Source organism: Patagioenas fasciata, chromosome 21 (genome assembly GCF_037038585.1).
Source record: "Patagioenas fasciata isolate bPatFas1 chromosome 21, bPatFas1.hap1, whole genome shotgun sequence".
Lineage (NCBI taxonomy): Eukaryota > Metazoa > Chordata > Aves > Columbiformes > Columbidae > Patagioenas > Patagioenas fasciata.
In genome coordinates, this window is record NC_092540.1 from 7,643,055 (window position 1) to 7,658,804 (window position 15,750).

General features: G+C 60.5%; 1 protein-coding gene across 9 annotated transcripts in view; it reads left to right on the forward strand.

Moving 5' to 3' along the window:
• Positions 1–574: 574 nt before the first annotated feature.
• Positions 575–15,750, forward strand: part of LOC139829552 (dynein axonemal heavy chain 9-like) — a 212,303-nt gene continuing 197,127 nt past the window's right edge. For 2 of the 9 annotated variants that reach the window (XM_071817710.1, XM_071817709.1), the window contains exon 1: positions 581–688. The gene's annotated coding sequence lies outside the window, so the exon portion shown is untranslated. The other 7 variants (XR_011742087.1, XR_011742089.1, XR_011742088.1 and 4 more) reach the window with 7 other exon arrangements.

Below are 15,750 nucleotides of genomic sequence, written 5' to 3' on the forward strand. Positions count from 1 at the left end.
TGTTCTTCTGGTTTTTAAAGGCCATGTTCCAGAACACAACGATGCCAAGTGAAGGGTCCAGGCTGTGTTTTCCTCCCCGCGCATTTCCCTGTGTGATCTGCTCTGTGACCCCCCCGTGAGCAGGGGTTGGACTGGGGGTCTGCAGAGGCCCCTTCAGCCCCACCAGGCTGGGATTCTGTGGCTCTGTGACTCTGCACTGCGGTTCCCCAGCACCCCCAGGATGTTCCACAGCCCACAGGCAACTGCAGCTTTTCCTTTTCGGGCCGATTTCTGAAAAACCCCTGGCTCTTGTGCTGGGCTTCACCTCCCGTCCGGGTACCCCGGGGTGACAGCGGGGCCTCTCCGGTGCCTTCCGCGGGCTCTGCCCGGTCGGAGCAGCAAGGCCGGCGATGGGGAGGGGTTCCCGGGGAGGGCAGAGCCCGTCCCGCGGGGCTGCGGGGACGTTTCTAGGCAGGCTCCGCGCTAAACAGCCCCGTTGCTAGGGCAGGGGGGCATTCCCAGCCCGGCGCTGCGGTAGACAGACCCGTTGCTACGGCTGCGGGGCCTTCCAGGCCGGACTCCGCGCGGCGCGGCCCCCGTCGCTATGGGAACGGGGCCCTTCCAGTGCGGGCGGCGCGCAGCATGGCGGTGCCCCTGCCGAGCGCGGCGCTGAGCGGCGTCCGGAGCGGGCGGGCGTTCGGCACGGCCGGTGAGTCCCGGGCCGGGGAGCCCCGGTTCCCCTGCGCGGGCAGCGGGAGCCGCTTGGGGCGTGGCGGGGAGAGCGCTCGGGCGGCTGAATTCCTGGCGTGGCCGGCTCGGGGAGGCGGGGGTGGCTCCGGCTCTTCCCGGGCTCTCTCGGCCTCGTCTCTTGCGCTCTGGAGAAAGCGGGAACTCTCTGGCAGCGAAGAGGTGGAGTGAACAGCAGAGGCAATGCCGCTGTTCGGCGGCATTCTTTATTTCATCAGCGCTGGGCAGCACTGGTAGACGCTTGCACCTGGGCAGGAACAAGCCCAGGTTCCAGTCTAAGCTGGGGAAGGACCTGTTGGAGAGCAGCGAAGGGGAAAGGGACCTGGGGGTCCTGGGGACAGCAGGGTGACCATGAGCCAGCACTGGGCCCTTGTGGCCAGGAAGCCAATGGTACCTGGGGTGGGTTAGAAGGGGGTGGTCAGTAGGTCAGAGAGGTTCTCCTGCCCCTCTGCTCTGCCCTGGGGAGACCACCCCTGGAATATTGTGTCCAGTTGTGGCCCCTCAGTTCCAGAAGGACAGGGAACTGCTGCAGAGAGTCCAGCGCAGGGCAACAAAGATGCTGAAGGGAGTGGAGCATCTCCCGTGTGAGGAAAGGCTGAGGGAGCTGGGGCTCTGGAGCTGGACAAGAGGAGACTGAGGGGGGACTCATTCCTGGGGATCAATATGGAAAGGGGGGTGTCCCGGAGGCACCCCAGGTTCGTTTAAGGGACAACAGGGTCCAAAACAACTTTTGTTAAACCGGTGAGAAACAGGGTTTTAGCATCCAAAAGTGACTCGAATACAGGTTCGGATACCAGTTGAGGAAAATGATGAAGGGGCAGCAACCAATACGACAGGCGGTGCACAGAGTGCATGCACGTGGCTTCACCAAAACAGTGCCGGAGCCGTCCCTGAGTCCGGGAGGAGTCCGCACTTGCCTGAACACGGTGTGGGGTTATTTTGAAGAGATACACGTACTGTAGTGAGTACGGAAAGTGCACACTCGCGATTCTGCGAGGGTAAATTTATAATACACTCGCAATCCTGCGATGGGCAGTTTCACTCACACCCGCGGCGGCAAGGCAGCGGAGTCTCCATCCCGGGGGGGCTCTCGGCGGCAGCATCTCGCTCGTGCTGCAAGAGACCCGCGACAAATGGGCGGAGTCTTGACGAGAGTCCCATTTTTTATTGGCTGATCACATCTGACTGTGGGCATTCCAGAAGCTTCTCTGCACCCCCACTCTGGCTGTGGGTGCCCCTGAAGCCTCCAAACATCCCCCACACTGGCTGCGGGCACCCAGCGGCTCCCTGGCACCTCGGCGCTCCCTTCTCCTAACGGCCCTGGCCAGGGGCTCTGGGGTCAAACAAAAGAAGCTGTAGCAGAGAGAGAGGGAGATGTGTCTACTCCTTCCATGATGAAGGAGGGAGGGGGAGAGAGGGGGGTTTGCACCCTGCCACACCCACTGTCCTGTCCTGTACCCCACTATACTGCCCCTTCACCCTGCATACCCCCTCCCTACCCCCCTGCACCCCAATGTCCTCCACGTGGTGCTGGTGGATGGATCCAGCTCAGCACAGGGTGGGGTGCCCGACTACTCTTCCTGGGCCCCCCCCAAATCCTGCTGTGAACCAGCAGGTCCCAGTACAGCCCAGCACCGCTGTGCCTGCCCAGGGGGTTGCAGCCAGTGGGGGGTGCCCAGGAGTGGGTGCTGACAGTTTGGGGGAGCACCCGCCTGGCCCCAGCCCAGGGCAGCGTTTTGGGGTGATCCTGGGTCCCCACACCGTGACACCCAGCAGCAGCCACTACGTGTGTGTCACAGGGCTGTGCTTGTCCCCCTGTCCCCTGCAGGGCTGGGGACACACACACATACCCAAGCACCTCAGAGCCCCCACCACCCCCTCCCACAGGCATCCCCACTCTGATGCCTTTATCACCCTGAGCATCCTCACCTGCACCCCCATGCTCCTGGACACCAATTTAAGCCCAGCAGCCCCAGTGCTGGGATGTGTTGTGCTCAGCTCTGTTCCCTGTGCCCACTTTGGGGGTTTCCTGCTTTATCTGCCCCCACTTAGGTGTTTTATTTCCCCCTGATGGATGCTGGATGTGCAGTGGGACCTGCTGCTGTTGCCATGGTCCCCCTTTGCTGCCCAGGGTGGGGGTGCTGGGACCACCTGCAGCCCCAGCTCATTTGGGGGGCAATGACTGGCAAACCAGCCTTCCCCCCACCCCGGGGGCACCCATTCTGCCCCCCTCTCTGTGCACTCTAGGTTCTCCCCATCCCTCTTCCCTTCTGCATCCTCTCTCCAGTTCCTCTGATCCCAAATATCACAGCTCCTGTGCTTCCCCCTCACACCCCCCATGCCCCAGATTCTTTCCTGGGTCTCCCCCATTCCTCTTTACCCCTCCAAATCCCCTCCAGCTCCGTTGCCCTCCGCAGGACTTTGCTCCTGTCCCCTGCTCAATCACCTCTATCCCCACCGAGCACCTTCAGCTTGGCTCTGGTCCCTGCATGCTCACTCCCACCCTGTGTGACACCCCCTGCACCGTCCCATCCCTTTCCCCCTCCCCATATACACTTGGATCCTCTCTGGACCCGTCTCCAAGACCCTCCCTGGGTTTCTGTGCCCCCTGCTCTGCTCCAAGCTCCTCTGGGGCCACCCAGACCCCTCTGTCCCTTCCTCTGCTCCCCGTGCAGCAGAGCGGCCTGTGAGAGCTCGGGCAGGATGTGCTCCCCGTGTTCCCCCTGGATGGGACCCTGCCCCACGGTCTCACAGCAAATAGAGCCTGGAAAGAGGCTTTGCTGTCATCCGCTCTGGGTCGCCCATGGCGTGGCTGGGCTGGGACAAGCACCAGCCGCCTCCTTCCCCAGGGGAGCTGGAGCTGCTCACATCGTTGTGCAGGTTTTGGCAGTCGTTCTCCTTGCTGGTGTTCTTCAGATGACATGAATCCCAGAGCACAAAATCTTTCCCATTGAGATTTCTCCCAAACAGGCACGGGTGTCAGAGCCGGCGAGCTCCAGAGTGAGCGCTGTGCTGTCCCCGCGCTGTCCTTTGTCCCTGCGTGAGCAGTGAAAGCCTGGCAGCTGTGTGGGGGTGTTATTTTTCTCTGCTAAAGTGGCTGAAGCATTTCAAAGGGTTTCCCCAGGTGTTCTTGGCAGAGAGCTAAAGCCAGGCACATTTCCCTGGCCTCTGCATCACCCAAGACACTTCAGTTCTGCTTTTCCACCAAGCTGAGTGGTGTCGTCGATGCGCTGGAGGGAAGGGGTGGCATCCAGAGGGACCTGGACAGGCTGGGGGGTCCATGTGAACCTCATGAAATTCAACCAGGCCAAGTGCAAGGTCCTGCACCTGGGTCAGGGCAATACCCAGTACCAGCACAGACTGGGGGAGGATGGATGGATGGATGGATGGATGGATGGATGGATGGATGGACGGATGGACGGATGGATAGCAACCCTGTGGAGAAGGGCTGGTGGGTGACAAAAGGGACATAAGCTGGCAATGTGCACTCGCACCCAGAGAGCCAAGTGTCTTCTGGGCCACATCACCAGCAGGTGGAGGGAGGGGATGCTCCCCCTCTGCTCTGCTCTCCTGGGGCTCCCCAGAGAACCGAGTCCAACTCTGGGTTGTCCGGCACAAGACAGACATGGACCCCAGGGGCTCTGTCCCTCTGTCACCAGTGCTGCCTCAGTCCCACCCTGCTCCCTCCAGCATTTTAGAACGATGCTAAAACCCAACCTGTGGCTGGTGATGCCAACCCAGGCGATGTGTGGGTCAAAAATCACCATCACATATATTAACCCTCCTAAAACCAACATGGAAATGGCAGATGTTTGTGCCTCCTTGTGTGGATGCAGCTCTGGCTGCCTCGTCCCGCATCCCACCCTTGCAGCTCCAGGACAGACCCCACACTGGTGGCCCTGCCTGCATCTCCCGTCCCAGAACAGCCAAAGGAGCCGCTTGTTTTGGCCTCCAACTGGCTGATTTAGCCTGGTTCCCTTTCTCCATGAAGGATAAAACGCGGTGCTGAGGCTCCGGTGTCAGTCCCAGCCTGTGCCTACCCTTCGTTGTGTGTCATTTCATGTGATTTTGATCACATCCTTGAAAACAAAAAGAACCTCCAACCCACTCAATCTCAGCCCTCCCAAGGCAGAGATATTTCCGCGTGGTGAACGCTCCCATGCAAATTCTCCCATGTCCTATTTTAGGTTTCTCGCCGGCACTGGCTGCAGACAACTGCGCTGGAGCTCCTGTCAAGCCTTAGACAAGGGTCTCAGGGATATGGGTCAGTGCCAGGGGTGGGTTATGGTTGGGTTCCATGATCTTGAGGGTCTTTTCCAACCAAAATGATTAATGAGTTTTTAGGGTTTATCCCAAATGATGGGAACCCCCGGTTCCAGCTCTGCTCTTTACCACATACCTTTTAGAGGCTGAAGAGGAAGGAGACGCAACACCTCAGCATACGGGGGGTCTTCCCCAAAGCTTCCCAGTGTCCCTTCTGTCTCCTCTGCACATCAGGGCAGGGCACAAGGGACAAAGTACCACCAGCACGCTCTGAAAGGTCATCATTTCTACCAGCTGCAACCTGATCTGGGTGAAGATGTCCCTGCTCATGGCAGAGGTTGGACTGCATGAACTGTGAAGGTCCCTTCCAACCCAAACTGTTCTGTGAGTCTGATGGCTGCACTCCAGTGGCGGGGATTCAGTTCAGGAGGGACCCAGGTTTTCAGGAATGCGGACCCAGGAGTTTGGGAGAGAGGACCCAGGAGTCCTGGAGAGAGGACCCAGGCGTCCGGGAAAGGGACCCAGGAGTTCAGGCGGGGATTCAGGTCAGGAGGGACCCAGGAGTTCGGGAAAGGGACCCAGGAGTTCGGGAAAGGGACCCAGGCGTTCAGGAAAGGGGACCCAGGAGTTTGGGAAAGGGACCCAGGAGTTCGGGAGAGAGGACCCAGGAGTTCAGGTGGGGATTTAGTTCAGGAGGGACCCAGGAGTACCCCTAAGGACCCAGTAGTTGGGGAGGGACCCAGGAATTTGGGAAAGGGACCCAGGAGTCCTGGAGAGGGGACCCAGGAGTTCGGGAAAGGGGACCCAGGGGTACCCCTAAGGACCCAGTAGTTGGGGGGGGACCCAGGAGTGCCCCAAGGGACCCAGGAGTTCGGGAGAGAGGACCCAGGCGTTCGGGCGATCCCGCTGCGTGGCCACGCCCCCTCCCCATCACCCCGCCCCCCTCTCCTTGGCCCCGCCCCCTCCGCCCCTGCACCGCGCGGCCTCCCCGGAGCCGAGCGGGCTCCGTCCCTCTCCTCCCCCCCCACCCCCCCTGTGCTCTGGGTGCCGAGTTCGAATCCCCCCGCAGCCGCCTCCTCCCCCCGCTCCCTCGGTGTGCGGGGCCTTGCGGGAGCGCTGCGTGCGGGGCAACGCGGGGCGGGAGCCCCCGGCGCCCCCGGGATGCGTGGGGGCGGCCGGCAGGGCCTGCGGCTGAGAGGAATCAACCTGACAAGAGGTTTTGTTCCATGGAACAGGACAGGATGGGTCTTCCCTGAATATCGCTGGATCTGTTACAGTTGGATTAATATTAGGATGGCAACCAGCCCTGTAGCCATAGAACTCTTGTAATCAGTAACCAAACTCTGTTCTTAAAGCTGACATAGATTTATGGTATATTCTTACAAGGCAGGTAACTGTAACCGAGCCTTATTCTTAAGGTGGACATAGATTTACGATATATTCTTTTAAAGTTGGTACCGTAGAAAATAACTGATAATTGTAGCATCTTTTAGATAGGAAGTTTGTGTTATTACAGGTGTGGAATATTCTAATGGTTGTCAGGGGTGTAATGAATATGTATGTGACTGACTTGTATAATAAGGTATGGTCTGAATCAGCTGTTGGAAGCTTTGGGTGCGAACCCCTGGTTTCCCAGCACTGGAATAAAGCACCGCATGGAACTGTGCCCCTGGTTCTGTGTCCTGATTGCTGACATTAGCACAAATCACAACTGCATTTTTCACATCCTCCTCCTCCTCCTCCTCCTCCCGCTCCTGTCCGGGATGTGCAGCTGCAGCAGGCTCAGTGCCAGGGCCACAAGGTGCAGGGGCACCAAGAGCGGGGCCGCAGCCGAGCGGGTCCAGCAGAGCCTTGGGGAGGGCTGCCCTTGGAGCAGGGCCGGAGCTCCAGCCCTCTCCCTGCAGGCCTTTCCCTGCCCCCCCAGCGCTCACCCACTGCCCAGCGCAGCCTCACAGCCACCAAGGAAACACCCACAGCGTGAGACCCAGCGGTTTGCAGGGGGGGCTTTACTGATGGGGGCAAGAGCTGGTGCCAGCAGCCTGGCCGGCACTGGCGCTCGTCACGCCGGAGAAGGCTCTTGCTGGGCGTCTCTCTCGCGAGCCTCAGCGCCTGAGACGGTCTCCTGGCACTGGCCGACGTGGAGCAGATCCGCTCTCCAGAGCTGCGGAGTTGAGTACAAAGCTCTGCAGTCTTGTATGCACAGAGGTGCAGAGCAACAAGTCTGGTCAGGACACCTGTGGTGGGATCTGCTGCTGTCTGGAGAGAGCAGGTCCAAGTCCCTGGGATGCAGTCCCACCCTGCTGCTCTCCGTGCCCCCAGGGCTGTCAGGAAAACACCCTCTTTGCCCAGCTCTGGCCTGAAGCTGGCCCACAGCCCCTTTTGCAGAGGCGAGCACTCCAAAAGGCAAACACTCAACTGGGAATGCTCTTTCCCCAGGTGTTTTTCACGGCCTGCGGTACCTGGGCCTCCCATTGCTCTGGCTCTTTTTTCCAGGCCTTTGGCGGTGCCACTGCTGCGCTTCTGCTCTATCTTGCTGCACAAGGACTCCCAGAGCTTGCGTGTTTCCTCCTCCGTGCACACGCGGGGCTGCGCCTGCAGGACCACGGCAATGCAGCAGCAGTGTTGGTGTCCCTGGCAGGGGCTGGGGGGATTTCAGCGCCCCCCTCCCTCCTGCCCCTTCTTTTCAGCCTCTCCATCAGCCCTGCTTTGCTCACGGTCCCGACTGCAGAGCCTTTCTGCAACGACCCCTGAGCCAAGGGAGCGCGGGGCTGAAAGCAACCTGGCTGCTTGCTGTCCCAGACCAGCCTGGCCGCACCGTTGCGCCGTCGCCATTACAAACGCCACCACATCGAGCCTTGGGGACGTACCGGTCCTGCCCTCCTCTCCCCCGCCTTGGCAGGGGGTGCAGCCTGGGGTGCAGCTTCCCGCAGGTGTTGGCTGCTGCCTGCCTCTTTCCCCGACCGTTCCCAGCGCAGCACGGCCAGCTCGCTGCAGACACACAGCGGGAGGAGGTGGTGTGAGCACAGGAGCGCGCTCCAGCCGGGCTCCCAGCTGGGCGCCAGCCGTGGCCGCAGGAGCGGCTCTGCCGAGAGGCCGGTGCCAGGAGAAGCGGCTCTCTCCCGCGGGGCTGCGGGGAGCAGGAGGAAGGGACTGCGGGAGAGGAAGCGCTGCCCGTGTCCGGAGAGATTTACCACTGGAGCTTGTCCTGCAGATCCAGCTGCTCATCCCTCTCCCCTCTCCTCTTGCGGGCCACCTGCCCCAGGATGCAGGTCACCACCTCCCGCAGGGCCCGGTCTGTCCGTGGGGAAAGGCTCCTGCAACAGCAAGGACAAAGTCTCCCTGACTCTGCAGCTGGGACCGTCCTGCCTCTTCCCACACCCAGCCCCACAGCTATGCGGCCCCGTTCTGCCCCACAGCCCCCTGGAGGCAGGAGGGGTTTCAAGCCCCTGCTCTGGCCCCTGCCGTGGGGTCTAACCCAGCCCGTTCCCGTGGCTGCAGAAATCCCCGGGCGCCCTGTGCAGCCCCGTGGCTCGGGGGTTGGCTCCCTGTACCCACCACCTCTGGCTCACCCCCACGGCCCCAGGGCTCGGCTGGAGCGGGCACACTCGTACCGCTTCGGGGGGACGCTGTTGTCCTCAGGGACTGTGGGGGGCTCTTCTCCGGCCTCTTCCCAGTCCTCCATAATGGTCCTGATCTCCAGCAGGTCCCAGCTGGACTCGTCTGACTCCACGCTGCTCGGGGAGCTGTCTGAGGAGCACTCGGGGGAGCTGGATTCCTGCACAGGAGGAGACTCTCACACAACAGCCCCGCACCCGGAGGGTGCTGCATCCCAGCACGCAGACCCCAGAACACTTCTGGATGGACCACAGGGGACGGGGAGAACCGGGAGAAGGAGCTCAGCAGGCCCTGGGGTGACCTCTGAGTGTCACCAGGGTTTCACTGCAACTCTGTGTCCCCCTTCTTGCTCAGGAAGGGCAGCATCACCCGCCCGGCTCTGCTGCAGCAATGCTGCTGTGACGGCTTGGGTGCCAGAGGTGCTTTGCGGTCTCAGCCGCCCCGCGGGAGAAAGTGCTCTTCTTCTGCAGGAATCCCAAGTACCTGGCTCCTCTGCATCTCCTCTGGGTTTTCTGCCTCTCCTTCCACACCGGGTGTCTCCTTTTCTGCCTCGGCCTTTGCTTTCATTGCTCCGTCTGACGGCCATTTACTTTTTTCCCCTACCGCCGCCTCTTTTTCCTTCTTTTCCTCTGCTTCCAGGAATTTCTGGATATACTGTGGAAGCTTCTCCTCTTTCTTCTTCTGCCGTTTATTCTGGAGGCCGAATGAAATGCAATAGCAGGCAGCATTAGTCTGTCCTGCCACGGCTGAGCTGTTTCCCTCCCTTCCCTCCCTTCTCTTCTGCCTCGCTGTCCACGCTGGTTTGCTCCCAGGTTCCTGCAGGCTCCACCGAGGAGCCCGTCTGGAATGACCAGGGAGATCGGCCACCACCGGGCTACAAACCAGCCGGCAGCTGGCGAGCCCAGACCAGCCCTGCAGCCACTGGGCCGACAGAAACAGCCCCGCGTGAGGGCTCTGGGGGTGTTTCCAGGCTACTGGAAGTGACAAGTATATTCTCAACTGACAGTGACCCGCCTCTCTCCAAGCAAACACCAAAGCAACCGGTCAGTGGTCCCGTGAACACCCAGTGAAGAATCTCGTGAGCACTGGCATGTGTGGAGCAACACTGCTCTACAGTCCAGTAGGATGTGCTCCTGCAGCATCCGGTGTCGGGTACCTTTTCTCTCCTCTCAATGGCTCTGGCTATGAAGTCCACTTCTCTGGGGGCAACCAGAGGCGGTAGCTTTCCTTTCTCCTCCTTTTCCTTCAAGCAGCTCCTCTGGATGACCGGTAGCTGCCTGCAAAGACACAACAGGGCGTGTTGGCAGGAGCGCAGGAGGAGCTGGTTCTGCATCCTGTGCTTCCAGGTGGCGCACCTGCTTCTGCAGCAGAACGGGCTCTGCTCACATCCTTGTGATCAAGTCCCCAGGCACAGAGAAGACCCCAAGCTGTCAGCCTCGGATGTGCCCAACAGCCCCCCTGCAACCCAGGATGCCCAGGTCTCGGCCCTCTCTTGCTGGAGCACCCAGAGGAACAGGGTCCTGTGCCCGGAGATAGCGCTACGCCCTGTACGGGCAGGTTGGGCGCTGGGGACACAGTGTCAAAGGGAGGAGGACACGACCCCACGGAAAAGCCATCCTGCCACTGAGCTCTCCGTAAGACAGGCGTCAGCGCAGAAGAGGCTCCTGGTTGCTCAGGGCCATCCTCTGCAGTAACTAACTGCAGAACTCTGTTCTCAGCAAACAGAAAGGCCAGGCTCATTTCAACCTGAAGGGAACGCCAAAATGACCTTCTGCTCCTGGAACGAGCCTTTGCACTTGGCTACTCAAGAGATCTGCACATCGGAAGGGAAGAAAGAAATGGTGGTGCCAGCAGAGTCTGCCAAGAAGCTGCAGACACTGCCATGAGCAAGAAACCGTGAGTCAGTGGGACGTGGGCAAAGCGCACGTGGGGTGTTTCCGGGAGGAACGTCTCGCTCCCACAGAGACCGGAGCAGGGGGCCACGCTCACCCGTTTGTGCGAGTGTCTCACCTGGCGCGAGGCTCACTCCCCTCGGCTTTCTGACCCTGCTCCGGCGTCACAGTCAGGGCAGGTAACCGATGTGGAGGAAGCCTGGCTCGACGGAGGAGGCGCTTCCCGGCAGCATCCTCTAGAAACGGGAAAGGAGACGGTTCTTCAGAACAGCATCTCGGTGTTGTTCTGGGAACCGGGTGCCACTCGTGTGCCAGTTCCAAGGAGAGTGACGTGCGGGTCTGCTCGGGGCTGTGGTAACACTGGGGAAGGTGGTCCTTTTCATCCCTTTGGGGGAAAGCCATGTTTCCTGGGAGGTCTTAGGCCTTTTCTGACACTGGTTTTTCATCCAACGCCCCATGCCCACAGTGCACCGTTATTCCCTGGGGAAGACTGTTTGCATGGCTTTCTCTCATCCGTGTGCTGAAACGGGGGCTTCCATGGCAGATACTGGTGCTGTCCAGGAGTCATTCTGGGGAGGGGAATCATTTATCTCAAGGGAACCCGGCTCTGGGGTTTCTGCATTGGTCCCGCGCACACAGATTTGCTGCTGGGCAGGTTCACACCACAGGCCATCACCTTTTCCCTTCACACATCCGTTCAGGTCTATCAGCGCTGGCACTTTGGGCACGGTCTCAAGTTGGTACCTGGCAGAGGAAGAAGGCAGCAGGCTGAAGAAAGGACACCACGTTGTTTCCCACCGCAGCCCAACCCGGAGGGACGCAGCAGAAGCTCCAGTGCCGGGAGAGGCCCCGTCAGCCTGTGCCCGCATTTCTCCATCCTTCCCTGAGAATGGCCGTCCTCCCACAAAACCCCCTTGCTGCTGCTGGGGAAATGACTCTGCTCATCGCGCACATGGAGAGCAGAGTATTATCTAGTGCTCTGGTTTTCTAAGACGCCTTTGAATTCTGATCTTGCCCTCCGAGTTCCTCGTAGAGCCTTGCAGATTAACGTTTCCGGACCTAAGAGCAGTCTCTCCCAGAGAGGAAAGAAAAGGAGCAGGAGAAACGTAGCGGGAAATGTTGCCTAAATGCGTCTCTAGGTCCACAGCAGGACAGATGCAGAAGCCGTGCCACTGTCCCCCGTTCCTCCAAGTGAAGTCAAACGTACCATGGCAGGACGACAACACGTCCAGAAGAGGTCTGGGAAGCAGCGGTGTCATGGTGTGAGATGACCGAGTCCCTCATCTCCGGCATCTGCAGCGAGGACAGAGGCGGATGACGGGAGGAGCGGACGCTGGGAAGGGCCGGCTGCTCGCTCCGCCTCAGCCCAGCGCCAGCAAAGAGCCAGAGCCGCCCAAGGGCTCTGGGCTCAGCAAGCCTTGCCCTGCCTGTGCCTCTGCTCCCGGCCCCCAGAGTGGGGCACGCAGCGCTCCCCGCCATCAACGCCGGCCTTTTCTCGCAAAGGGCAGCTCCTCTGGGGGCGGCTCTTGCAAAGCCGGGCCATTGCACGCCAGGGAGGTGCTCTGCAGAGAGCCTGCTGTGCTCTAGAGCTCCAGGAGCCCAGGGGCTGAACGAGGCATGGCCGGCCAGGGGAAAGCAGCCCCCAGAAAGCATTTCAGAAGCAGCAGGAGTGGCGCTGGGAAAGTGAAAATCCTACCTCGAGAAGAGCTTGCAGCATCTTGCCAGCGCCATTCAGCCTTTCCAGAAAGTCTAAGTAAAATCTCATTTTCACGTCTTTTCCCTGGACAATCAGCATGCCCACGTCCCTCCAGATGATGGCAACGTTCTGCCCGTTCTCTACGCAGGCATGGAAAAGGTGCGTGGTCCTTTCCATGTAGAGCTGCACGGTGCCCTCAGAGACAGCGTTCTCTGAGGCTATCTGAGCATACGGCAGCTGCTCGAAATCTTGGTGGCCTGAAAGACGAGAGAAGAGGAACACATGAGCTTGCAGACCTGCTGGGCAGGCTACAATCAAAGGTCTGCAGCCTCCGGGCCCTCGGGCAACACTTTGGTACTGGGCTGCCTGGCTGGGCCAGCGCCTCTGAGGAGACGCTCGGCTTGTCCCTTCCTCTTAAAGCGGACAGTGAGGTGCGGAGCAGACAGCGGTGGCTTCTCTGATACAGAAAGGGAAACAAAGAGTCTTAGGCACTTGGTGGGAAGAAGAGTGACTGCGGGACAAAGTGGGGAGATAGGCGCCAGGTCCCAGGGCAGCTGGAGGGTGCCAGCCCACACTCGGTGCTGTCTTTGTCTTTAGAGAGAAACACACCCCAAACACAGCCCCAAGCTCCTGGTGCTCCCCGGGGTCCCACAACAGCTGCCCCAAAGGCAGCAGTGACCAGAAGGCGCAGGTGTCCCGCCAGTGGCTTTTGGAAGGAACCGTCTTTCCCCCCTGGGTTTCCCCTGCTTTTCCCCCGTGCAAGGAGGCTGAGGGAGCTGGAAGAGCCCCGGCATTTGCCTGGACGAGGTCTAGAGCAGCGGAAAGGGGGAGCAAGAGTTGAAGCATCATGGAACCAGAAGACACCACCCCAAGGAAGCTGTGAGGGACCCTGTTGTTGAAGCAGGACAAAGAGAGTGCGCTCTTAGCTGCATTGTCCTCTGGTGATTCTTTAAAACAAACAGCTGGGCAGGGTCCTTCCACAGCCGGCCGGCTTTGTCGAGTGGAGCTCTTGGCAGGACCGCGGTGGGTGGTTGGTGCTCCCCTCAGTCACCTCTGGAGAGCACAGCACCCCTCCCACCCTGCTCAAGGCCAGCGCCGCTTTCACGCTGCTCACCAGGAAAGTCTGTGCAAGCACAGCGGAGCTCACGGTCCTGCGCAACAGCCTTTTCAGGTTGGAACACGGGTCTCTCCACGATCACCAGATCCTGCTCGCTGAGGGCTACTCGCTTCGTGACAACCGCAAAAGTCCCGATTCCGGGAACGCGGACAGCCTGGAACAGAGGAGATGGCGGATGGGAAGAAGCCTTGGAGGGGCAGACGGGTGACTTGTCAGAGGAGGCTGATGGTGCTTAGTGCCCTGCCCTGGCCTGAGGTACAAAGGAGCAAGATGGGCTCCTTGGGAGAACACAAACAGGGGCTGCGCTTTTCCCTCGCACCCCCCTTCAGCTACGAAGAACCAAATAGGTGAGGGAAAGCTGACAAACACCCTCTGGCTCAATCAGATAGAAGGCAGGGGGTTCCCACGCTTGGAATAAATCCAGATGTGTCCCAGGCTTCCAGGTTTTCACATGCAACTCTGACGGGGGGACCTTCTTGTACATCTGAATGGACAGAGAAGGTGTCCATGTCACTGTGTGCATTGCAGTGTTGTGCTGGGGCGTTGCTCCTGCTTTCAACGCAGGGGAAGAACAGCTGCACCCGATGGCAAAGGGCTGTCAGGACTTGATCAGCGTTCATCAGGGTGTGAGGGGAGAAGGAGGTGAGGCCCACCTGGTGGAGAGCCAGCTGCAGGCTGAGGTGATACGATGTGCTGGCCCAAATCTTAGCGAACTCTGGAAGAACAAGGGAAAGACCCGTCATGCTCTGAGGCAGCAAGCTCAAGACCATTCGGCCCACTCCTGTCCAAGGAGCGATGCATCTTTCACTCAGGCATTTCAGGTGGTCTCTCTCCAGCCCGGCAAGAACCAAGGGACACCTCATGCTGCCTCCAAGGGGCTCCTTTCCTTGCAGGTGCAGCTCTCCAGGGTGTGACCCACTCCCACGGGAAGCCGGCAGTGCTCTGCCCTGCCCGCGGGGGCACGGGGCTGCGCTCCACGCGGCTCTCGGAGGCTCAGGGCAGGCCCTGGTGTCTCCCCAGCAGGGGCCGGTTTTGCCGGGTCACATCTCTGAACACACAGAGCCCACGTGGCCCACGAGCACCTTCAGCTCTTCCATTCAGACGTGAGCTTAGCGTGGGCAATGCCCAGCGCCAGGCAAGGGCAGCCCCTTGGGGTCAGGGGCTTCTGCCTGGGCTGCCCCAGGAAGGCAGGGGCCACGTCAGGGAGGGAACCAGGAGCCCTGGCTGCCACATCAGCCCCTCAGCCCTTTGGGATGGTCAAGCAGGTCCCTCCTTGCAGTCACCACTCCTGAGCAACCACCCCCCACAGCCCTCGGGTTTCCATGCCTGATTTCAGAGATGTCCTTGACCCAGACACACATGTGAAATTGGGCCTGAAGGCCTTACCATAACGCTCCAGCTTCTCAATAGTTGGGCTCAGGTGAGGCTGCAAGAAGAGCTGTCTTGCCATCTTAGTTCCACTCCTGCTTCAAGTCAACAACTGCAGAGAGTGGCTGGACAATGGCTTTACTGCTTCTCCTTGTCCTCGTCCTTCTCCTCCTCCTTCTTCTCCTGATCCTTCTTCTCCTTCTCCTTCTCCTCCTCCTCCTTCTTTTTCTCTCCTCCTCCTCCTCCTTCTCCTTCTCCACCCTTCACCTCCTTGGTGCTGTCCTGCTCCCTCTCTCCGCCTTCTCCTCCTCACTGCAGAGCAGCTACTCCAGAGCAGAGCGGTGCGAGAGCAGCTCTCAGCACTTGGAGTCCACTCGGCCTCACGGGGTGAGTGGGGCAGACGCTGGTCACGACAGGGACAGGGGGGCTGTCACCACTGTGACGTGTGGCTGTCCCACTGTGACCCCGGACCGTGTCACAGAGGGGCTGCACACACCCTCCCCCCAGGCCCTGCCAGGGGCTCTGCAGTGGGCAGGGGCTTCCGGGAGCTGCCCCCACCCCACTGTCTCCTGAGCGGGAGGGGTTTCCCCAGGCCACCCCTGCCATGTCCCCACACGGGGACACCGGGCTGCAAGCGCCGATGGGCTTCCTTCCACCCTTCCCCGCTTCTTCCTGCCCCTCTCACCCAACGTGTCTGCAGCGGGGAGCGCGGCTGCCCTGCCTGGCGCAGCTTTGGCAGGCGATGGCTGCTCACACCGGCTTTGGAGCCGGCTGCACCCCTCTCCCACCGGCCCCGGCAGCACCGGACCTGCTCCCACACGGGTCCCGCTGCAGCTCCCGCTGCTCACGGTTCCCAGTGCCATGGAGAGGACTGCTCTGATTTGCTGAAGGTGCTGAGGGGGGTGCTGTTGCCAAACTCGGGGAGGGGGTTCAGGCTGCCGAACCAAACAGGGTGGTGATGGATGGCCGCTGCTCCCTTGGTGTTCCCAGGAGAGAGGCCTGGTCCATGCAGCAGCACTCGCGGTGCCCTAGGGCTCATTAACGCTCCGTGCCACAGGTCGCCCGGCTCCAGG